The sequence below is a fragment of the Medicago sativa genome, chromosome 4, assembly GCF_051527215.1.
Source record: "Medicago sativa cultivar Bolivia chromosome 4, Bolivia_mono, whole genome shotgun sequence".
NCBI lineage: Eukaryota > Viridiplantae > Streptophyta > Magnoliopsida > Fabales > Fabaceae > Medicago > Medicago sativa.
The window spans coordinates 36671177-36696115 of NC_140752.1; the positions used below are offsets into that span (position 1 = coordinate 36671177).

Genomic DNA, 24939 nt, shown 5'->3' on the forward strand with positions numbered 1-24939 from the left:
TATGAATTAATTACACAATTTCAATACTTTAACTACAATTTAATTTCCTTTTCAGTATCCTTATATTATATTATATATAATATTATATTATATTAGATTATATTATATATTAGATTATATTATAGTAAAGTAAAGTAATATAGTAATTATTGTAACTATCTAAAAAAAATAACCATCGTAATTTTTTTTTAAAATAAGTAACGATTGAAACTATCACAAAAAAAAAGTCATTATAGCAATATTTTTTGGTGATTAAGATTTTATATTTCACTATTATTTATAAAATAAAAAAATAGTATAAAACAAAGCTAAAATTCATTCAGGAACCATTCACGCTCACTTCGTCTCTAACCCACCGCCGTCATCGCATCCTCTCCGGTTAGTGTTTGTTTTTCGCTGCCTTTGCCATGAGAGATTTTCATTCGAGTTTCGGTTTCGTCCTCTTTACCGATCTGATTTGTCGTTATTGCTCGAGATGTGCTCGATAACCCTAATTTTCGTATCCCAGATGCGTTGGATAATCCCAAATTGAGGTATGTATTTTCTCTTAAATCATCGATTTTGTTCAATATTTGATTTAAACCATAATTTTTATGTTATGTTATCACTAATTGATCATTGAAACATCATTTTTCACATTCAATCATTAATCTGAAGTTTCATTCTTGCAATATGTTTTTCAATCACATGTTTGTGTGTAAGATTGCTATATAAGATGCTGATTCATATAGATCTGAAGTGGTTTTTAGTTTGTCTCGTTCTCTGGTTCTTCTCTATTATCTGTCAATCAGTTATTTTCATTTGTTTTTTTTTTTATATTTATTGTCTAGTTTTTAGCTGCTCTGTTTTTGCTTTGAAATACCATTGATGTTGAGTAAATAAGATGAAGATATTTTGTGTAATATCTTGTTATTTTTTAGACAATTTAGCTTGTTCCATAGATGTAAGGGCAATTGACATTGACCTCCCTCAATATGTTACTTTGTCGCTCACACCCCCTTTAGTTTTTTTAATGAGATCAAACCACCATTCCATTTAACACCATTAAACTACTGTTAGTGTATGGAAATGGATACTATTGTTTACTTTAGATATTTGATTATATGTATTGTTTAAGGATTTGGAATTGGAATTTGGCTTGTTCATTTTAGAGGGAAAATGTGATTAGTTAATATTTACAATTGTTTGTTAATTATACTTTGGTTTGGACCTCAAGAATTGGTCCTTGATGTTCACTTGCTAACAAGTGTACTCTCTTGAAATGATCAACTAGCTAATAGATTGATTCCTTTAGATATATAGACGGTGACCTTTAAGGACGAAAGCAACACAAGTAGGATTTTGAAGAAATTAAGATTCTATCTTTATTTTTCAATTTCTAGATGTTTTAAACTTTAATATGATGATTTTAATTTCCTTCTTTTCTTTTGCTTTTATCCAATTGCAACTATTTTTATTCCTTGCCATTTCATCAGACTAATAGATTTCAATCCACTTTGTTTATATTTAGTTGTTTTAAAAAAAAAAAATCTGAATGCAATGATGTTGAGGCTGTATGTATTGAAACAGAAGATGTTGGTTTGTTTCCAACTTTCCATATCATATTTTTAAATCATAATACCCCATTGGTCTAATGATACTAACATCATTGTTGACATCGATGTAAGGAAACAACTAAATATTTTCACAACCAAAGTTGCTACATTATGACTTGAAAGAAGTTTTGAATACTTCTTATTTATAACAAGAAAATGAAAATCAATTTTTTTTCCTTTAAAGTTTCCTTCTTCTACACTTCCCGAGGCCTTAGATGTGTGTCTCTTTTATACATGACAGTGGTACTATTTTGGACATTGTCGGCGCCTCGTTTGTAAATCTTTCATTTGCCTATAACAAAATTCAAATGAAAACCCCCCTCACAAATGACCTTTACGGTATGAGGTCAGAGGGGAATAATTGATGTGCGTCTGTTCATGTGTCAGAACTAAGAATCCCTATTAAGTAAATTCAAATGTAAACTCCTCATAAACCCACTATTTTCCTAGATGTAATCATTTCAGTTTATGATATGTAGAAAATATGTGATTATGGTTCATTGTCATATGGAGCTTCATGATTTGTATTGTGTAGATCAAGAGAGGGTACGTGTGTTATCTCAAGGTATGATTTGTTTTTTTAGCTAATAACTGAAATAAGGATAAATACTAAGGCCTCAAATCCCTCAAGTTTAATTGTGTTGCTTTATGGTTGCTATATGAATGACTTAGATTCAAGATTATTGTATCATTTTTATCTAGGCACCAAAGGCAGCTTTGCAAAGTGAGAATTTTTCATTATCTAATTTATTTTCATCTTTTTATTCTATAACATGATTTTTTTTTTCCATTTAAAATGAATTATAATATTAATTATCATGAAAAGTACTTGGCCACTAGGGTTTAGATTGATCTTGTTTTTCCTACAAGGTGCTCCGAGTCTCCATCCTTATGAACACAAGGTTGTATTGCAAAGCTTTGATCATGTACTTTGTTCTCATTATTTTTCTTGTTTTTTCAATGTAGTGATTAAAAAAAATGGTAGGTTGTTAATGGCCTAGATGCTATTGAAGTTTTCCATCGCAAGCTAATTATATGTATTGAGTTGGATGAGATACATTGGGGGCAACCTCGGATTTGGTCTTCAACCTACTGATTATATGTATTTTGTGAAATGTGATCAAGGCGGAACCTTCTCTAAGGGTGAACTAAAGGGTTTTTCAGGTGAGCTATAACATTTGATCCTTCCCCTATTTGTAAAATCAATTGAGTGGAGCTTTTGATTTGTGGTGAGTGCATATATGAAATAAGTTATTTCTGGTTTAGGGTGTGTATTATTAATTTAACCTCATTATTTGATTTGGCGTGAAATGATATTGTAGATATAATTGATAGTTGGGCATCTTTAATAATGCATATATCTTGTTTCACTTTTAAATTAATCTGTTAAACATTTTTATGATCTCAGATTCAAGTATCGGCAAGGTCTCCTGGAATACAATCCCCCTAAGACCGAAGTGTGCAGCCCAACATTTCTAACTTATTTCCAAATATCCATTGGTGTAAACCTTTGAGAAATTGCGTCTCTTTTCAGTCTGCTCTAGTGTAATATTACTTCAACCGTAGTTTTTGTTATTGTTATTGATTGAGAGATTGTTGTAAAAAAAAAAAGGTTTACTTTTAGGAGAAAAAAAGTAGTTGTGGTTATTGATTGAGTTTTAAGTTATTGGATTGATTGATAATGTCATTGTTGTTTGACACAACCCTCACACTTGTTCAGTTAGCTCTATGATTATTAATAGAATTTGTGTTGCTTATATTTCACAATTCAAGTTATGTTTTTTTGAATAGATCTTGGAGGGGAAAGATACTGCAGGGCTCAATATATTTTTTTTAAAAATATATTACCAGTTGCAACGATTTAAAACCGTCGCCTATAAGTTGAGGTACACGCACCTTTATGCAACACTTCAAAACGTCGCCTTAGGAGAAACAAAAAAACGTCCCCTATTCCCTTTAGATTAGGCGACGCTTATTAAAAGTGTGCCCAAAGAGCAAGAAAAGCGTCCCCATAGACAATAGGCAACGCTCGTATAGGACACCCCTGGAAAACGTCCCCTATTCTTTTAGGCAACGTTTTTCGATGTTCTGGCAACAATTTTCAACTGTTGCAAGACAGCATAAATGGTGTAGTGAGTAGATCAGAAGCTGTATAGAGGTATGATTGGTTCTTTGTTATACCTCACTGCATCTAGGCCAGATATTTTATTCAGTGTATGTTTGTGTGCAAGATTCCAATCAGATCCTAGAGAATCTCATATGACTGCTGTCAAGAGAATCTTCAGGTATTTGAAAGGAACAACTAATCTTGGACTCCTTTATAGGAAATCCTTAGATTATAAGCTAATTGGATTCTGTGATGCTGATTATGCTGGTGATAGGATTGAAAGAAAGTCAACCAGTGGCAATTGTCAATTTCTGGGTGATAATCTTATATCCTGGGCTAGCAAAAGACAAACTACTATTGCTATGTCTACAGCAGAAGCAGAATACATTTCAGCTGCAAGTTGTTGTACACAACTTCTTTGGATGAAACATCAGTTGGAAGATTATCAGATAACTGCTAACAGTATTCCCATTTATTGTGATAATACTGCTGCTATTTGTTTGTCTAAAAATCCAATTTTGCATTCAAGAGCTAAGCACATTGAAATCAAACACCATTTTATCAGAGATTATGTTCAAAAAGGAATTTTAGATATACAATTCATTGATACTGAAAATCAATGGGCTGATATATTTACTAAGCCTTTAACTGTTGAAAGATTTGATTTTATAAAGAAAAATTTGAACATGCACTACGTGTCTGATTAGATGTTTGCTTGCTCCTGAATAGGATTTTAGGTTCTGAAGTTAGTTCAGAAGCAGTAGTCCATCAGAAGCTCTTTATTGAGGTTCTGAGGAAAATTCGCTTCTGATGATGACGTCAGCATCTGAAGTCCAGAAGCTGGATTTATTACTTTCGAATAGTTGAATTAGTGGAAACGTTGGGAGTTACTTTTTAAAAGTAACTTCTGGCCCACTAACTTGGTAGTTACTCTGTGAACTTCTTACGTGGCCTGTATGTGTTGGTGTATAACTAAAAGGGCAATGATGATTTAATAGCTTTGAAAGTACTTTTCACGCGCCCCCAATTTTGTCATTAATGTTATGTTTGTTTGTCTCTTTTGAATTGCAAACGTTTTTACTTTTAACACTTTGTCAATTCACACACTACTCACTCACAACAAACACATTTTGCTCTCAAACCTCTTGCGAAGTAAGCGCAAAAACCTTAGAACCCTAAATTCTCTAAATCTTCTTCAATCATCATCAAATGGCATCATCAAGCTCTAAAGTTTCAGAATCTACTTCAAGCAAGCAAGGCGCAACAGAATCTGGGTCAGTCTACAAAGAAAAGACTATGGATATTCCATGGAAATCCTTAATCGTCCAAGTAGAATCACCAGTGGACTTTACTTCACTTAAGAAGTACGAAGTGGACATGGAAGGTTATGTAGAAACTCAGAAACTGACCGGATACTTCAAGATGCTAAATGGGCCAACGTATGTGAACTTGGTCAAAGATTTCTGGTTAAGGGCTGAAATCTTCAATGGAAAGCCTGTGAAGGTAGCAGGTAAACAAGCTGGGTCGAAGAAAGGAAAGATGGAGATAGAGTTGAATCCCTCTTCCTTCAGTAGTCTTGAGATAAGGTCTGAAGTGATGGGTATCCCCATAACCATCACTGAGGACGTTATAGCTAAAGCGTGTAGAATGAATGCAGAAGGAAGGTTTCAAGAAATAGTCAGAAAGGAAGATGTCCTGCTGCAAAGCTACTACAACACTCTTCTGGGTGGTAACAAAGATGCTAAGCCTTCAGAAATGGACATTCATCACAGGATGTTGGTGAAATTCTGCACTGATTGCTTCTTTCTAAGAGCAGGAGGGTCTGACCAACCGAATCATCAACAAAAACTGGCAATCTACTTCATGGCCATGCTTGAGAAGATTAATTTCCCCAGATATGTCATGGATTATCTCTGTTGGGCTATTAATGAAGGCACCGTCAAAGGAAGGAAACAAGTGCCCTGTGGAAGATTGTTATCAGAAATCTTTTATCAAGGAAGAGTGCTGGATTTCTTGAAAAAGACAAGGGATGCTTCTGATAAATGCTTCGAAGTTTCTACTGCTGAGAAGACTATCAGTAGCAAGACATTGCATTCTATGCATGTTTTCAAGACAGCTCCTAAAGATGAAAAGTGGTTGGAGATGACCACAGAAGAAACTGAGTTTATCAGGGACTTTCCTTCCATCTTTAAGGAAAGTAATCCTGAACACTTAGCTAAATTAGTAGCTGAGTACGTCTTGGAGGAAGATGCAAGCTCTCAGGAGGAAGCTGCTCTTGCTAAAGGGAAAGGCAAGAAGGCCAAGGCAGTTGCTGTGTCAGAAGCTGTTTCTGATGCACCTAAAGGAAAGAGAGCCAGAACTAGTTCAGAATCTGATGCTGCTCCTACTAAAGGAAAGAGGGCCAGAACTAGTACTGTGTCAGAAGCTGCTGTTGCTAAAACTGAGAAGCAAAAAGTTGCTAAGTCTGAAGCTAAATCTGTTTCTGCCAAGGATAAAGGAAAGATGCAGAAGGTTGGTGCTGCTTCTATTCCTCAGAAAAGAAGAAAAGGTAAGGCAGATTTGGTAATCACCGAAGAGCAGCTGGAGGAAGCTCTTGAAGAAATAGAGAAAGAAGAGGCTGAGCCCAAGCTGAAGAAGAAGAAGGCTCCCCTTCAACTTGTGAGTCCTATGGTTGAGATGACTCCAAGAATGAAAAGGATGGCAGATGAACGTGCTTCTGATATTTTATCAAGCTAAAAGGAACTAAAAGCACAATACATTCAACAAAGAGATGACAAGCTCAAGACTTTGGGTATGGAAGACTGTGATAGGTTCTTCAAAGAGAAATTGGCCGAAGTAAGAACAATTGCTGGTAAGACTGATGAAGACAACGAGGAAGAAGAAATGATCATCATTTTTGAAGATGCTCCAGAAGATGGAACTTCAGAAGCAGTAGATAACTCAGCAATGTTATCTAAGGTACCTCAAGTTTCTCACACATCTTGTACCACATCCTCTATTCCTTCTGAAGACACTTCCTTTCTAGATCACCTAGAAAGTCATTATCTAGGTGAACTACCCCAATTTAACTTTAACTCCACCTCACAAAAAGCCTCTGAGACAACTCCAGAAGCAGCTGCTTCTGATAAAGTTGTTTCAGAAGACCCCCCTCAACAAAAACCTTCACCAGAAAAAGCCCCTTCACCCCCTACAACTTCATCACCCCCAACTGTTCCTGAACTATCTGTTCCTGAACAAGTCTCTCCTCAAAAGACCGTTCCTGAACATACTGTTCCTGAACAACCAGTTACTAAACCTACTACTGAACCTGAACCTGAAACTGCCGCTCCTGAACACATTGTTCCTGAGCTAACCTCTGAGGATGATCAAAATGATCATGCCTCTGATATGGTAGTTGACCCCACTCCTGACCAACCATCAACCAGCCAATCCGTAACTACAAATGACCAATCATCACCAAACCTACCAATTATTCCCCTAGCCCCTCCAAAACCCTCTAAACAACCTTCACCTCCCACCATATACCTGGATTCTCAAGTTCTAAAGGATGTGTGGGAAGATATTGCTTCTGAAGTTCTCAGACTGATAGCAAGTAGAAATGACCTGGGTCATACAATAAGCTATCAGAAGCAATGGAGAAGGATCAAGGAAAGGGTCGTCAACCTAATTTCAGCGCTGCATGATTCCTGTATTGAGGCTCAAGAGCAAGCCAAGCAGAAGCTGGAAGATTGGTTGAATGGCATAGAAGAGAATACTGGAGATGTTGAAGTTCTTGGTACTTGGGTGAAGACTCCACTCAGTATCAGAGGCAAAGCACCTGATGAATTCCTGCCTAAGGAACTGCATCTGAGTATTCCTTCTGAGATCCTAGAGAAGATTGATGCACCTAACCTGGCTCTAGCTCAGGAGAACAAGGTGCTCAAAGAAGAAAATGAGAGGCTGGAAACAGTGCTAATAGAGCAGAAGCTGAAGATATCAAAGTTGGAAGCTGACATGCAAGAAGCCAAGATCAGAGAAGACAACTACAGAAGAGATATGGACAAGAAGTATGCTGATGTTCAAGAGCTTCTGAAGAAGATTTTAGAGAAATAAGCCAAACCCATAGTTGCACACTTTTAGCTTATTTTTCTGTCTTTTTAGGCTTTTGACATTCTTTGTTCAATTCTGCTTCTGATTTAATTCTTTTTGCTTCTGATATTATAGGCTTCTGATATTTCCGCTCTTCCTGCTTCTGAAAATCTTTAACTGTTTATACCTTGTGTGTTATTATTTGCTTTGATAATAATGCTCGCTATGCTTGTTCATTTAATCTTTGAAGATGGTTAATATGCTTTAAAATGCTTTAAATTATGCTTTGAACCTTTAATCTTATGTTTTTCTCATCTCTTCTTTTTGTTTATGTCTTTTTGCTAATGACAAAAGGGGGAGTATATGTGATAGTATTTAAAGGCCCTGAGCCCCATTAATTCATGTTTGAAAATTTTGAAAATTTCTATCCTTTTTTATCGGTGTATCAAAAAGGGGGAGTATCAAATTTCAAATAACAATTAATTGAACCATTCTTCTTATCTATAAGTCAATTCCTTCAATTTTTTTTAGCTCTGATATTATTGTGCGAAAAATGAATTTAATTAACCTGGATAGAACTTAGGGGGAGCTTACAAACCTCACCTTAAAGACTATCAGACTCAGGGGGAGTTAGAGCGTACAAACCTCAGACTCTGAGCTTACAAACCTCAGAACCCCAAGGTCAACTTGTTAATTAGATTAACAACAATTGATCAATTTTAAATACTATTGTTTGTCATCATCAAAAAGAGGGAGATTGTTGGAACAAAATGTGTTTAACAATGAACCTTAAAGTGTTTTGATGATAACAAGGTATTAAAAATTGTAAATTGGACTAGCTAAAATTTGTTCAAGTGTACAGGACCACAGTTAAAAAGTTACATCATTAATTGGTTCTGAATGAGCAAATAAAGAGCAAAAGAAGATGAAGCTTAGATGATTCTGAAGGCAATACGCTCCTGAAAGTAAAAGCGCTCCTGAAGTCAAGCTGCTCCTAAAGAAATAGCGCTCCTGAAGTCAAGCTGCTCCTGAAGAAGTAGTGCTCCTGAAGAATAGTGCTCCTGAAGACAAGAGGTCCAAAAGCCACATCATCAGAAGCTGCATCATCAGAAGTTGGAGAAGCTGCACCATCAGAAGCTGCAGAAGCTGCTTCATCAGAAGCTGCCTCATCAGAAGTCATTTCACCAGAAGCTGAAGATCAACTGGATTTGCAGAACATTCAAAGATTGAAGAATCTACATTGCAAAAGCTGTCTATTGGATTCGAAAACACAACAGAAAATTAGTGGAACATTGCAACGGTCATTTCAAAGGTGTTTGAAATGTGCTTGCAATTTGGACGAAAGCGTTGACATTGTACTTTGTACGAATTGTACAACCACATTCTCCACTACTCTGTTTTGTGTCCACGCTACAAGACAAGAAAACAGCCCCAGAATACGGCTTCGCCTGCATAGATGTTCCTTTGGATAAGGAATGGATTTCAAATTTGTTCTTCATAGGACAACAACCAAATCAGGCAATATATCATTGGTGAAAGATCAAGCTTCAACAACGACTCTTTGGTGTGCTGGCAATTTCACAACGTCTCTTTCACACCTCTATATAAAGGAGTGAAGACCTAGAGATTTGGTAATGCAAGAACGCTGAACGAAAGACTCACAACATTTTTACAAGTGCCAAACCTCTGCTGAAATTGTTCTGCATTCACTTAGAATTTCTGTTTCTCAAGTCATATCTTAGAAATTCTTAAGTCCATTGAGTCTGTATCTGATTTATATTGTGAGCACCTCTGATTGTATATCAAGTGTTCAACCTTAAACAATTTTCTGTGTAATTTTGTTTAGTTAGGAAGTCTCTTGCAATTGTGCTTGAGCAGAAAGTCTCTTGATTGTGTTCTTGAGCAAAGGAAGTCTCTAGCTTGTGTGCTTGAGCAAAGGAAGTCTCTTGCTTATGTGCTTGAGCAATTGTAATCAGATATTACTCTTAGTGAAATCTCCTTGGAAGTGCAAGGGGGAGTGGACTACTTCCGGATTGTGGAAGGAACTAGTATAATTGCTTTGTGTCGTTCTTCTTCTCTCTCTCTGTTTTATTCCGCTGCATTTAGATTCTGATCATCACTTCAGAAGCTGTCTCACTTAACTTCTGATCAGTGTATTCAGTTGTTTAGGAGAAACGAAGAATTTTTCAAAACACAATTCAACCCCCCCTTCTTGTGTTTTTCTCACCTTCACATATTACTAACCAATTCAAAATTGTAATACTGAGGGATTTAAACCCTCAGTAATTATTGGCGGAATAAACCTTTGGTTTAATTTCACATTACCAAAATTATAATCTAATCCTCTGTCGATTATAATGGCCGCTTTTACTTTATTTTCGGCCATATAGGCCATAATTCTGGCCCAAGCACAATGAAGGCATCAGATTTACTACAGCACAACCATCAACATGCATTTTGTTGACACCTACATTGTCAACTTTTGTCACATTGGACCGGTGCGATGCACAGGAAGTTAATTATTAATGATTATTTAAATGTAAAATTGAAAGTGATTTTTTGTGCATGGAAGACCAAAAAAAGCATAGCCATTATAATTATGAAGAAAATAGTTAGTTTCTCACTTCCTCCTCCCTTATATGTGAAAAAAGGTGAAAACAATAGATAAAGGATAATCCATGGAAGATTAAATCACGAATGGATACAACAAAACTTCCAGACGACATACTATTTTTAATCCAAACAAAATCGAAGAAGAATTGATTTGTGTACAATGAATATGAAATGCTAGAGATAACATGAATTGCAAGCTCTTTGCCTTGCATAAATGATTAAAGTAAACTGAGCATTTTATCTTCTCATTAATTGTCATGTATTCCTCCACCTCATAAAAGCAAACCCTATCTTCATTCAGTTAAGGTCCTCTTCATTGAGGCAAACGAAATGCATTGCAATTCGATCAAATAAGTAGAGAGTTAACAAAATGGATTCATTGTCTGAGAGTTAACAAAATGGATTTATTGTCTGAAAAAATGGGGTTACACATTGGATATGGATACGAATACTTTGATGTTAATAAGCAATTTATTTTTTTTCCAAATAAATGTTAAAATGAACAATTTATAATACAATTGAATAAGTAGATACAAACTTGACTTCAGAGGGGAAAAAAAATAGACACTCTAAGTAGACTCCTAATCAAAACCAATAAATCATTGTTTTACTCGACTTATACCAGTCTTTACTTATTTGTCGGCCAAAGATACAATTTTTTTTTTGTTGCAAAAGTAGAAAATTAATTTCTAATTGGTTGGAGTAGCAATATCCATCTTATATCTTCATCCACTTGGGAGGAAGTTAAATACTCTGGTTTCTCTCTTAAAAATCTTTGTTCTCTGACCACTCTCTAACTTTTCCATCATAGCCGCTCCCCTCCATATCCAACATCCTCACCACCACGATGTAGTTGTTCAAGGTGGTGGTGCGACGAGTGACACCTGTCCTCCGCACCAACTCTAAACGCCAGATCTACCGACATCACTCTTTTCCGGTGGTTCTGCATTTTTTGGTTTTGGGTTGTTTTAGCTTTTCCGGTTTCTGTCGGTCAGATATCACTCCACCACTTCATCTCTTCAATCCACCACTTCATCTCTTGACATCACTCTTTTCCGGTGGTTCTGCATTTTTTGGTTTTGGGTTGTTTTAGCTTTTCCGGTTTCTGTCGGTCAGATATCACTCCACCACTTCATCTCTTCAATCCACCACTTCATCTCTTCACCAATCTTCTGCCTTCCGAACCCGAAATCTCCACTTCATACTTCGACTAAAAGGAAAAATTATCGTCACTTTAAACTATTGTTTGGATCATATCATAATCTAGTGTGAGCTTCTCATTATTATAATTTGTTGTCATCTAATATAAAAAGTTATTCAGCCTGGTGGTATTGGCTTGGGTCTTGGGAGTGTGCTCCTCCGCAAGGTCTCAGGTTCGATTCTCTCCGGTGCCAATTTAGGTGGGCTATTTAGCTTCTTCAAAAAAAAAATATAAAAAGTTATTCAATAAACACACTATATTAATGTTTATATGTCCAATATTAATGAGTTTCCACAATTTTATCATATCAACTTTCACAGATCCTTCAAAAAAAATCACAGATATTTACATAAAATTTGTTTCTGCAGATAAAACGGGTGCGATACAAACATTGAACGGTGTTTTGCATATAAAATAAAAATTTATTTAATAGAAACAGTACATTAATTTTAATTTTGATATTTTGAAAATAATCATGAGTTTTAAATAAGTGTTTTATTAACTTTCTTATATATGTATATAAAAATTTGTTTTCGAGTACATAAGAAAATAAAAACCACAACATATGTGGTTCAAATATTTAACATATTTTTCTAAATATATAAGAAAAAATATATTCAATAGAAACATTATATTAATGTTGATAATTTTCATTTAATATATCTTTAGATATTTAACACTATTACCAATATAATTATTTTGTATATGATTACCGCAATGTTATACGACACGTGCGGAAGCACGGTTATATTACTAGTTAGCATTTGAAATTATTCTTGTATCCAACATGTCTATGGTTGATCCCCCAACAAGGCAAAGACATTTTTGAATAACGAAACATCCAATTTTGTCTGTTGCAATGTCAACACAGTTTCTTGACACTTCATCCAAAATAACCTCAAAAAAATGTTGCAGTTAAATGATGAAGTCAGATTAAGGAAAACGTAATGTAAAAAACACAAAGCTACGCAATATATCCTCCAGAGCTAGCCACAAAATTAATCAATATTCCAATTAGATCTATAAAAATGGAAACATAACAAACTAGTGAATATATATAGATAGACAACAATAGATGATAAAAGTTAATGACCTGAACAATAATTAAAAGGGTCAGTAATTCTCTCTCTTAGTTAGCTTTTAGAATTGAGTTTGGGCTAAATATTTTAAGGGAAATGTTAACTTGTGCTCTTATGTCATAAGTTAACGAGTTAAAAGTAAAATTATTTTGTTGTAATTAATGCATTTAAATTTAATTTTCTACTTTTAATTAATTGAATGTAAAAAAATTTAAAAAATGTTTCTACTTTTGGATTGCTTAACATGTATCCTTATAAGTTAACATAACCCATATTTTAATTCTAGGAGGCATAATCTTGGAATAACATTTAAAGAAGCAAACAAGTGAATACATTGTATCGAGTGTCTTAGTCAAAGAGAGAGGTAAACAAAAAAAAAATTTTGGTGTATCATTAAGTACTCTTTTGTGTTCCGGAAGGAAAAACTTAAGGCAATGTAAAGTGGCATAACTACTATTAATAAATAGATTAGATGAAAACATGAATTACATAACCTAGGATTTTAGAGGAACTCATGAGAAACTAATATTTACTTTGTGCTCTCACCTAGTACTTTAATTATTTTTTTTCCAGGGCCGTTACAACCCGAAAGGGTACAAAACATTCCAACCGAAGAAACAATTGGGGTGGAACACCTCAATTTGGATATGGCTATAATTCTTCCCTTACCTCATTAATTTTTTTTAATCATCATAGAATTAAACCACCCACTTATCATATGTCTTTGTTATTTTTTTAAAAGGATGTGGTTCGTGACTATTAATCATCAACATGAGTGGTTATTTTTATTATTTTTGTAAAAGCAAGCAATCTGAGTGGTTGTATCGAACGTGAAGAAGCTAGAGATGGGAAATAGATGACAATGGTGATGAGGGCGGAGAAGAAGATAACAACTAAGAAAAAGAAGCTGGAGATGAGGAAAGAGATAATGAAGAAGAAGGGGATGAACAAGTTGGAGCTACAAATGAACAAGTTGATGACATGGCAGGAACAAGTTGTTCTTCTGTTACTTTGAGAGTGTATCAACGCCGTAGAAAGTAACAGAAGAGCAATTTGATTCTGCCATGTTATCAACTTATTCATTTGTATCTCAAACTTGTTCATCTCCTTCTTCTTCATTGTTATCTCTTTCTCCATCTCCCACTTCTTTTTCATAGTTGTTATCTTCTTATCATTGTCATTGTCATCTATTTTCCCATCTCTTCCTCATGTTCGATACAACCACTCGGATTGATGGCTTTTAAAATAAAAATAAAAATAAAGAATAACCACTCATGTTGATGATATAATAGTCATGAACCACATCCTTTTGAAAAAATAAATAATAAAAACATGATAAAAAAAAGTGTGGTTTTATGTTATGATGATAAAAAAAAAATTAGTGAGGTAAAGGAAGAATTATACCCGTATCCAAACTGAGGTGTTCCACCCAAGTGTTTCTTTCGTTGGAATGTGTTGTACCTTTCGGGTTGTAGTTGCCCTGAAAAAAAAAATTACTTTGGAATGATGTCTCATCGGTAGTATCAGCACCAATAAAAGAGAAAGCAGACAAATGACTCACTAGCAAAGTCTCTTCTCCTCTAACAGTCACTAGCTTCCCGTTCTTCACAAACTTTAGCCTCTGATGTAGCGTAGATGTCACTGCCCCAACCGCATGAATCCAAGGTCGTCCCAGCAGGCACCTGTATGCATCCTGAATATCCATCACCTGAAAAGTAATCTGGAACACTTGTGGCCAAATTGTAATAGGCAAATTTGTCTCCCCTCGAACAGTCTTCCTTGAACTATCAAAAGCTTTTACCACTATCGAGCTTGGTCTCAGAGGTGTAGCCTTGTAGAAAAGTTGATCAAACGTTGTTTTAGACATCACATTCAATGATGAGCCGGTATCTATCAGCACATTCGACAAACCATCAGTCCCACAGTTCACGGATATATATAGTGCTAGGTTATGATTCTTTCCTTGTTCTGGGAGCTCTTCATCATTGAAACCCAAATTGTGGCATGCAGTTATATTCCCCACGATCCCACTGAATTGATCAATAGTCACATCATAGTCCACAAAGGTTTGGTCTAAGACTTTCATTAAAGCACCTCTATGAGCCTCAGAATTCAGTAATAGGGAGAACACGAATATCTTTGAGGGAGTGTGCAGCAACTGATCGACTACCTTTTACTCACTCTTCTTTATCATCTTGAGAATTTCATCCAAATCAAAACTGGTCCCACTAGACTGGCCTACCTCTTTACTTGTACCAGAATCTTTTGTTTGTACTTGTTCAGGCACCGGAGCACTAGCTTTATTTGGGAACACCGTAGGAATAACACATCCATTTCTCAATACCCTGCTATCTTCAACAATGTTGTCTACATAAGGCAAAGGCGATATGGGAATTTCGCGCCATCCTCTATTATTGTGGCATTGTACTTGTAAGGTATGGCCTTCTCAGAAGCATAAGGTATTGGTCCTGGCAGGCAGATCACTAGAGGAGTAACAACAGGCTTTCGACTATCAAAGGTTATCACCAACCGCTTCGGGGTATTGGATTCGGGAGTTATAGCACACACATCATCACATTTTCTTTCAACAATGAGTTCTCCTCGGTTCAACATCCCTTGAATATCATCTTTCACTTTCTGACACCCTTGCGGATCTAGAAGACACACTTCACAGGCAGCATGATCATGTTCAAAGAGAGACGCTTCACACACATCTTGGTATGTATAGGGACCAAAGGTGTCCGGATATGCTAGACGTCCTGAGATGAGTGTCATGGCAATCTTGAACCATGTTCACACCATGATTTGGCAGAGGATTGATTTGCACATTCGGGTTTGAATTTGTGAAGGAAAGAACCTTATCTCGGATCAATCTTTGGACTGCATATTTCAGGCCGTAGCAGTGTTCGGCATCGTGACCTGGAGCAACCTGATGATATTGGCAAAACCGATCTAATCTATACCATGAGGGTAATACTTCTGGTACTGGAGGAGGCGGCCTTGTTTGGACATGACCATCTTTGAGCAAAGCTGGGAGTAAATCAGTATATCTCACGGGAATCGGGTCAATTGGTGTTCTCTGGTTCTGTGGACGGGGATGCTGCTGATATGGATGTTGTTTGTAACAGCCCGATTTTCGCTAGTTTTATTTATTATTTATTTATGTGTGTTATATGTGCTCTTATGTGATTATTTGCCTCTGTGTGTATTTTTGGTTGGGAATTGTAGAATTCGGTGTAGAAGGGTATTTTAGTCATTTTGGACTTGGGGGCATTTTGGTCATTTTGAGAGCAGGGGTAATTTTGTAATTGTGGATGAGGATTATTTTTAGTGCTTAGTAAGAGTATTATTTTACCAAGTTACTAGAGAATGTGTAGTAATTATTTTAATTACCGTTAAGTGACCGTTAGTGTTATAATTTACCATTAAGTGAGTAGTGACATTTTGGGTGTTAGAATAGAAATCGGTTAGGCCCATTAAGGTTTGAGAGATAAGCCCAATTGAGTAGAGCATGTATATAAACTCTAGTTGTTGGTGAAATTAGGTTTTACAACATTTCACATTTCATTTCATCGGAGAAGAGAAGAGATAGAGGCTAGAGAGAAGAACAACAAGGGTTAGAAGGCAAAGAGGGGATTCATCATCTAGGAGCTAAATTGAAGCTTGGGTTAGAGAATCTTGGTGTTAGAGGTAAGAGGGTTAGATTTCAACCATAATTCACATCTTTTTCTCTTTACCCATTTTTGTGAAATTGATGAATTGAACCTAATTGTTGTAAAATTCGTGCATACTTGTTGCTGTTATGTTTAAGAACATGATTAATATGATAATTGTATGTTAGTATGTGAATTAACATGTTGAAATGCATAATTGTTGGCACTTTGTGTTCTTGAGCAAATTTGATGAGAAATGAGGTTGTGATGTTGAATTGTGCATGAATTTATGTTCATTAGTTGTTGATGATTGTTGAAATGTTAGAATCGAATTTGACGCAGTACGAAAGCGTAGGGTTAGCAAGCGCTAAACCTAGATAGAAAAGAACAAGTTTGCAAGCGACAAACTTGTGAAAATAGGGTTGCAAGCGACAAACCTATCAAAATAAGGGTTTCCGGAATCCACCAGAATTGAGAGAAATTCTCGAATAATTTTATTGAATCAAAAAGTGTGCCTCTTGGGCTACATAAGTTCTGCTTATAACCCGTGGGCCAAAATAAAATAAAACGTAATAATAATAGAGAGTTCTAGAAAATAACTAAGATTTGACTAAATAATAAATACTACTAAATTACTAATAAAACCCTCCTGCATCAGTCTCCTCCACCTCTAAAGAACTCGACCCCGAGTTCTTATTCTGATAAGAAGCTTCCCATGTTGACCCATCCAACGAACAAGAGACCACCCTTTTGGATCCCATTGAGTGAAATGCAAAGATGACTTGGTTTGAAAAATATAGTAATTGCCTTTATGCCATTGAATCGATTTACCAGGATCCCATTGTTTAATTGCATCCCATATTTGAAGACAATCATTGACAAGAGGATAGTCTTCAATTATTAACTTCACTCCATGTTGTGCATTAGGATCTTCCACAACCATTCCTCTATTGATAAGACCATTTGTAAGTGCGTTATTGATCTCCATGGTATACCTCAGATGTGGATGCAATAATCTAAAAATTGGATGCATGGAACTGAGTTGTCTATGCGTGGCAATTATAATAGGTTCGACAACACAATGAGTTTTTAGCCAATAGGAGGAATCAGAATCAGGTGTGAAGACTTGCTTCCATTGTGAGTTGCTATTAATAGGTGGTCTAGTGAGCTTAATATCTGGTGGCTTCAAAATGCCGTCACTAGTGAGGAAGAATAGTGACCTTGATCCATATAGTGTTGCACCCTCACTCTTTCTCACTTTGCTTACATATGGCAAGCATAAATCATGATAGTCTAGCATGAACAACTTCTCATGTTCCAACTCATTACGTTTCTTTTCATAATGTTGCTTGAGAACTGAAGCATTATTAACCAGCTTCATTTCAGCCTCCTTCTGTTCAAGTTTCTTGTCCAATTCCTTAAAAATGTGCTGCCAAAACTGAAATGCACAAAAGTTAGCCATGAATTCCATCTCCTTTCGACCAGCTAAGATTGTCCGGTCACCATAGTAGTAATCAATGTAATGAATTGAATCGTAATAAACTTCCACTGAATCACAGTCTGAAACAATATATCTCATGGCAGCAGCTCCACGACAACAAATATCAGGTGGCTTAGGTGGGAGTGGAGGTTGCGTCGATGGATTTTCATTCTTTTGATCTTCACTTACTTGTAAAGTATTGGCAGTATGCTTCTGGCATTCTTTATTTGTAGATGGTAAAACTAAAGACTTGTTCACATCCATATCCCAAAATCTTCCTTGATAGAATTACATTGTGTAATTATACCGCAACCATTGTTCTCCTTTTCATTCACATGTAAAAACTTTGATGCATCACTTCTGCGTGTTTCTACTTCAACTGTTCATGCTGCTATTAGAATCCTCACTGCTTGTTGTAAACCAGCTCTCATATTTTCTCTATCAATTGAATTCAATTTGTAGCCGATCCTTTCCTTTGCAATGTGTTGGTCTAGCAAGGCAGGCACATCATTACGAGTAACATAGCCATACCAATGACGCATAATTTTTCCATCTGGTCCATGATTAAATGTGATTAAATTACCAGCATAGTTATGACCATCAATATGAGAACATGCCAAAACTGATATCTGATCTTTCAATCCTCGGAGCTGAATTTCTTCTTTGAACTTGTCAATGTGCACAGAGCCACAAACACCGCACCTCACGTCGCGACTTCCATAAGCGCACACAAAAATATATGAACCTGCTATCACATCTTGCACTTCAACACCAGAATGTTCAGAAATACTTGACTTCAAGCTCAAGTTTCTGATTTCCAAATTATCAGTAGTATTTGAGTTCAAGCTAGTAACTTCAGAGCAATTTGAAGATTTAAGGGACAAAGGAGTTCCTGCATTTCTGATTTCTAAATCATCCTTTACAATGTTGATGAGTGTACCAACGTCTACATTTGTAACTCCCTTCTCCGTTGATTCCATTACTGGAAGATCACTCCCTACCCGGTAACTACTATGGTGTATAACATGGATGACATCTTCAAAAGCTGGGGGAAGATGACCAGAAGCTGTTCTTTCTGTTGCTAAATTCTGTAAAACCATTCCCTTTGATAAATAAAAATTAACAAATTTAAGCCCAATATAAGTGTACCTACTAACAGTGGTATTCCAAACAAACACTTGGCACTTTGGCATTTTCTCAAATAGTTGGAAGACATTTTGCATCATTGAGAATGAATACAAATTTGCTTTGAGATCACTTCCTTTAAAAATAGGTTCAATGGTTTGAAGATACTTCAATGTATTTGTATCAAAACTGATATGATTCTCACCTGACAGTGAGACTCTTGGTGGACACGAAAGTGAGATCGAAACGTGCGGAAACAATGATGATAACGACCCGCCAGGATCGAAACATATGAGACCATTGAAGCTTAGTAGTACTGATTGTGCGGGTACACTGATTGTTTTAGGTGAGAGGGATTGGAATTTTACCTCACCCAAGTGTTGCAGATCGACTGGTGAGAATGCTTTAGTAGGAATTTGTTTGTCCAACGGTGTGGGTTTGTCTATCTCCGTGTTGATTTCTGAAATTGGATCTGCATCGAAGGTGTCTGCACCTTGTGGTTCCTCTGTTTCGTCGTCACCGGACATCAAAGGATCAAAGAGAAAAGATGTATCCATGAAAGAAGGTGATTTAGGAAGTGGATTTAAAGGATAAAGTGATGAAATTAGTTCTTTGGGATTCTCCTGGTTTGTGGTTATGGATGTTGAATTTACGATATGCGATTCACAAATGGGAGTTTGACTTGAAACTTCAGAAATTCCTTGAACTTCCTTGTGTTTTTCAGCTTGTGGTGTGTTTGCTGAAAGGCCTCCCTTTTGCCGGAGATTTTCATATTCATCAACTTTAGCCTTTAATGCTTTATGATCCTTTTCGATAGATTTAGCTGAAGTGGCTTGTTCTCGTAAAATCTGCAGCTTCTTCCAGTGATTCGACATTATCTCTTTGAAATTAGTTTTCTCCACCATTGAAAAATTCGAATCCTCAATAATTTGATTGTTTCTACCACGAACCCTAATTGGTCCATATCTCCTGTTCTGATTGTTTTTGTCGTTGTAGTTGCGGTTGTTGTTGTTGATATTACCGATCTTAGCTGTTAATGCCACCATCTGATCTAACAGTGCTTTGGCGGCCGTATGTAAAATGTCGAATTCTGCCCTCGTCACCGGTTGATCTCCCATGGCTGATCACGTTAGAAAAAGAACAGGAGAAACCTGCTCTGATGCCAACTGACGCAGTACGGAAGCGTAGGGTTAGCAAGCGCTAAACCTAGATAGAAAAGAACAAGTTTGCAAGCGACAAACTTGTGAAAATAGGGTTGCAAGCGACAAACCTATCAAAATAAGGGTTTCCGGAATCCACCAGAATTGAGAGAAATTCTCGAATAATTTTATTGAATCAAAAAGTGTGCCTCTTGGGCTACATAAGTTCTGCTTATATAGTGAAAGAAATAACAAACCCGTGGGCCAAAATAAAATAAAACGTAATAATAATAGAGAGTTCTAGAAAATAACTAAGATTTGACTAAATAATAAATACTACTAAATTACTAATAAAACCCTCCTGCATCAGAATTGGTGTAACTGGAATCGTTATTTATGGATTCATGAGGAGATTTGTGGTTATGTTGGTGTTTTGAGAAAATTTCATGATTTTGATGAAATGAGCCAAATTGTTGTTTCTGATGCATGATTCATGTTTGTTTAAGTGTATTGAACCTATTTTAACCCATAAACACTTTCTGGAACTTGGTTTGGGAGTTGGGGATTTGAAAAATGGGATTTTGGGTGAAAATGATGAGGAACTTGTAAATACTGCAGAATTTCTCAAGAACTGCGCTAATAGCCCAAATTGAGCTAATAGCGAAATTTCCCATAAGCAGTTTTTCTTCAGTTTCGCTAATAGCCCAAATTGAGCTAATAGCGAAATTTCCCAGAAGCAGTTTTTCTTCTGTTTCGCTAATAGCCCAGATTGAGCTAATAGCCAAATTGCCCAGAAACAGTTTTTTTGTTTTGTTTGTTTTGAGCTTTGGGGGACCAATCCAATACTTCTAAAATGTTTCTTTGGACTTAATTAACATCTGTTTATACCTTTAATCCTACTGGAACAAGATTTGAGTTGGTTTGGACTTGAATTTACGAAAATCGTCTAACTTTTACCGAAACGGTCCAAACGTCGATTTTTCCAAAAACTCGTTTTCTCCGGAAATTGAAGTGGGATTAGAGTTGTATATTGTTTATATGATTTTTAAAAATGGATGTGATTGGTTCTATCAAGTTTGAACGTGTTTTGCTTTGAAAATAGAAAATTTTGTGAAAAGTGAAAAAGTGAGACGAACTTTGGGTTTTTCTTAAATTCGTCGTATTTGGCCGATGAAATGCTTATGTAACCTCTACTGCATATATATGTGACTTGTGAGAGTACATGGCATAGGCAATTGAGCTTGTTTACTTGGTTTTGACTTAAATGCTCAAATACTTGAATGTTGTGATTTTGAGAGACGAACTTGACTAAAGATGACTTTTGAGAACCAATTGATTGTGAATACTTTATGGAGAATTGTTATATGTTATGTGAAGATGATTGGTGGTGTAATTATGTGACAACTTCATGTTGTGTGATTTTTGATGTTGTTGGTGATTGTATATATGTTAAGTTGGTGGTGAATTATTGATGATTGCATATATACATGTATTGGTGATGGTGAGGTGATTATTGTTTGTGTGAACATATGCATTTGTAGTTGAGTCATATGTTCATGCATTCATGACTGATGGTGGTGGATTTTATATCCAAGACTGATGGTGGCGGATTTTATATCCAATCGAGGTGAGTACGCTGTTTTTGTTGCATCGAAGGTGACGACCTTGAGGTGTTTTGGTACCACATGCATCTAGAGAAGAGTCTAGAACATTGCATGCAATTGAATAATTGATGAGTTGTGTCATAATTGAATATATGACTTGGTGAATTTGTGTATTGGTGAAATTTGGTGAATGTTGTGATTATGTGGATTGGTGTATATGTACATTGGTGAATTTTGTGGATGGTTGTGACTAATTGTATTATGCTCTAATTGCATGTCTTAATTGTTTGTGCTTATACACTTGGTGAATCAATTGATGATGGTTATTTTAATAATAATGATGAGGTGAGATTTGTATATGTATATATACATATATGATGTGGTGATGTTCTTTGATAATGATGATGGCTTGCTTATAACTTCGATATGATGAATTGTACTTGTTGAGATAAGCATGCTAGATGAGTAATGAAGTGAGTAATGTTTTCATTGATTGATGTTGATAAATGATGAGCTTTTGTTGATGACTTGATTAGAGGATGAATATGCATGCTATGCTATGATAATAATGTGATAGCTTGAAATGTAAGTGATGGGGGATAATAATGATCATGTGATGCTAGTGTTCTAGGGGGAGGGTTATGTATATGTGATACGTGTATGATACACTTGTTGATAGGAACTTGGAATGATGATATGGAATGGTTTGCATGGTATGAGAATCATGAATACTGTGAATACATGTATGATTTGTTATTTTGTATTCTTGAATATATCTTTCATTTCCAATGTTCTTGTTTAAATCTTTTATGGATTATGATGATGTAATGCTAACCCTCAGTGGTCTGTGGTGGACCGCCTACCTCTCTGTATGGATGGGTAGACGGCGTGCAGGATGCTCAGTTGTTGCTTGTTGATGCCGAGGAGTGGAGTTCCTCTTTTTCATGCAAGTGTCTAGATTAGGGCTCTGATCTAGGATAGTCCTCGCATGTTGTTTCATTTTGACTATGTATCTTGGAGTTGTTGATATATTCTGTTATTTGGGATTTGGAGAATACAATTGTATTTTGTTGAGATCTGGAGATGTTTTATGATTTTTAAGTATGTCCGCTGCTATGTTGTGTAACATGATCTTTATGCATGTATTGTATTGTGGTTTACTCAGAGACGTAGCATCTATTTCTAGAATATGTCTGATGTATTCACGCGTTTTACCGCTTATTAGAAATAGGGTGTTACATTGTTGCTGCTATTGTTGAGGATACTGTTGTTGAGGATTCTGCTGTTGAGGATTCTGTTAATGAGGATATTGTTGGAAATGTGGCTGGTAATTTGGCTGTTGAATTACATTGGCGACGGGTGTGATGGCAGCAACATGTTGATAGGCTGGATAATGTTGCTGAGGTCTTCCATGGGTCACCATACCGACCTCTTGTTCCTTCTTTGGAAAATTGTTACCATACTTCTTTGTACCACTAACAGATGCACTTTCTTTCACTAACCGTCCTTCTCGGACACCTTCCTCTAGACTTACACCCACACCAACCATCTCTGCGAAGTTCCTGGGCGCATTTCCGACCATTTTCTCGTAGTAGAATTGACTGAGAGTTTTCAAACACCCACACCAACCATCTCTGCGAAGTTCCTGGGCACATTTTCGACCATTTTCTCGTAGTAGAATTGACTGAGAATTTTCAAGAAAAGTTTGGTCATCTCCTTCTCTTCTACACGTGGGCTAACCTGGGCAGCAATATTTCTCCACCGCTGAGCATACTCCTTGAATGTTTCTTTGTCCCCTTGAGTCAGAGCTTGAAGGTCACCCCGATCTGGAGCCATGTCTACATTGTAGTTATACTGTTGTACAAAAGCATCACACAAATCCTGGAAAGTTCGGATGTTTGTCTTGTCTAGATTCATATACCACTTCAAAGCGGGATTAGCCATGCTTTCTTGAAAGAAGTAGATAAGAACCTGATCATCTTTAGCATATGCGGACATCTTTCATAAATACATTGCCAGGTGGTCTTTAGGGCATGAGTTTTATTTATACTTTTCAAAATCTGGGTCCTTGAACTTGTAGGGTATCCGGAAGTTTGGTACTAAGCAGAGGTCATAAGCAGTCTTCCCGAAAGTTTCTTTCCCCCGAAGAGCTCTTATCTCCCGTTGCATCTCATCATATTTCTCTTGTAAGCCATCAACCCTGTCATAGGCCCCCACACTCCCGGAATAGTAGATGGGTTCGTCTTCTTGTGGGATAGTGTGAACAACAGGTGCTGAGTAGGTGTTTACGTTGGATTTTCGTAAACAACCGCTGGTTTACACATGGTAACTTGCAAGATCAACCAGTAAATCTTAGGACATATTGTGTTTGTTCTTGTTGTTAGAAATTCTGTGTTTTTTGGTGTCGAAAATATAAGAAATACAATAAAAACAATCGAATTCAATCCACTTGAACTCAATCGAACTTAACAAAGTAAAGTGCAAGAACACTTAAAGAAAAAAGGGTAAATTGCATTGATTAAATAAAAGTTGGTACACAGATTCATACATTGCAACTTGTGACTCGTTTCTCGCTTCCATACGGATACTTTGAGTGTAAGTTTGTATGATGGAATTGTGACCCGTTTTTCCTATGAAAAACTACTATTTATACTAAGTCTAGAAATAACTACACTTCTTTGAAATTCAAACTACAACTGCCACAAGTCGACAGTTTTACTTATTTGAAAACAAACTTAAAATAAAAACTGACTTAAAGAATAACTGTTGATAACCACCTTCGAAAACTGCTTTATCGAAGTCTTCTACCATCTTCGAACCCATATTTGCTTTCAATACAACACTCTGTTCGAATCTTCTTTAAATCTAGGTCAACTATACTTTGACCACATTTATTACAGCTAGTAAAATATATTGGCTAACAAATTGCCCCCCAGAAACGCCATTTTCGATTTCACCGAAGAAGAAAAAGACGTTTTTGAAAAAATAACTAACATTCTCCATCGAAATGAATGATGTCAGTATTTAATTCAAAACTAATTCAAATTTCCTTTAAATACTGACCCCACAATCTTAGTTAGTGGGCCACGTTCTCTAACATTGGAAAAGACAACACTTTAATGGTAAAACTGTCAAAATAAGATCTTGACATGTGTTATGATCAAAGGCCCATATAGAAACAAACTCACCTTTACTCTTCTCACTTTTCACCATTTCATTTTCACTTTCACTGTTCCTCTTCTCCGCCAAAAATTCTCTCGAAGAAAAAACTCTGA

General features: G+C 36.1%; 1 long non-coding RNA gene across 1 annotated transcript; it reads left to right on the top strand.

The window, feature by feature from the left end:
• Positions 1-543: 543 nt before the first annotated feature.
• Positions 544-3354, top strand: LOC146929108 (uncharacterized). Its single transcript, XR_015005962.1, has 2 exons — positions 544-2759; positions 3004-3354. It is a non-coding gene; the product is annotated as an uncharacterized LOC146929108 (long non-coding RNA).
• Positions 3355-24939: the final 21585 nt, after the last annotated feature.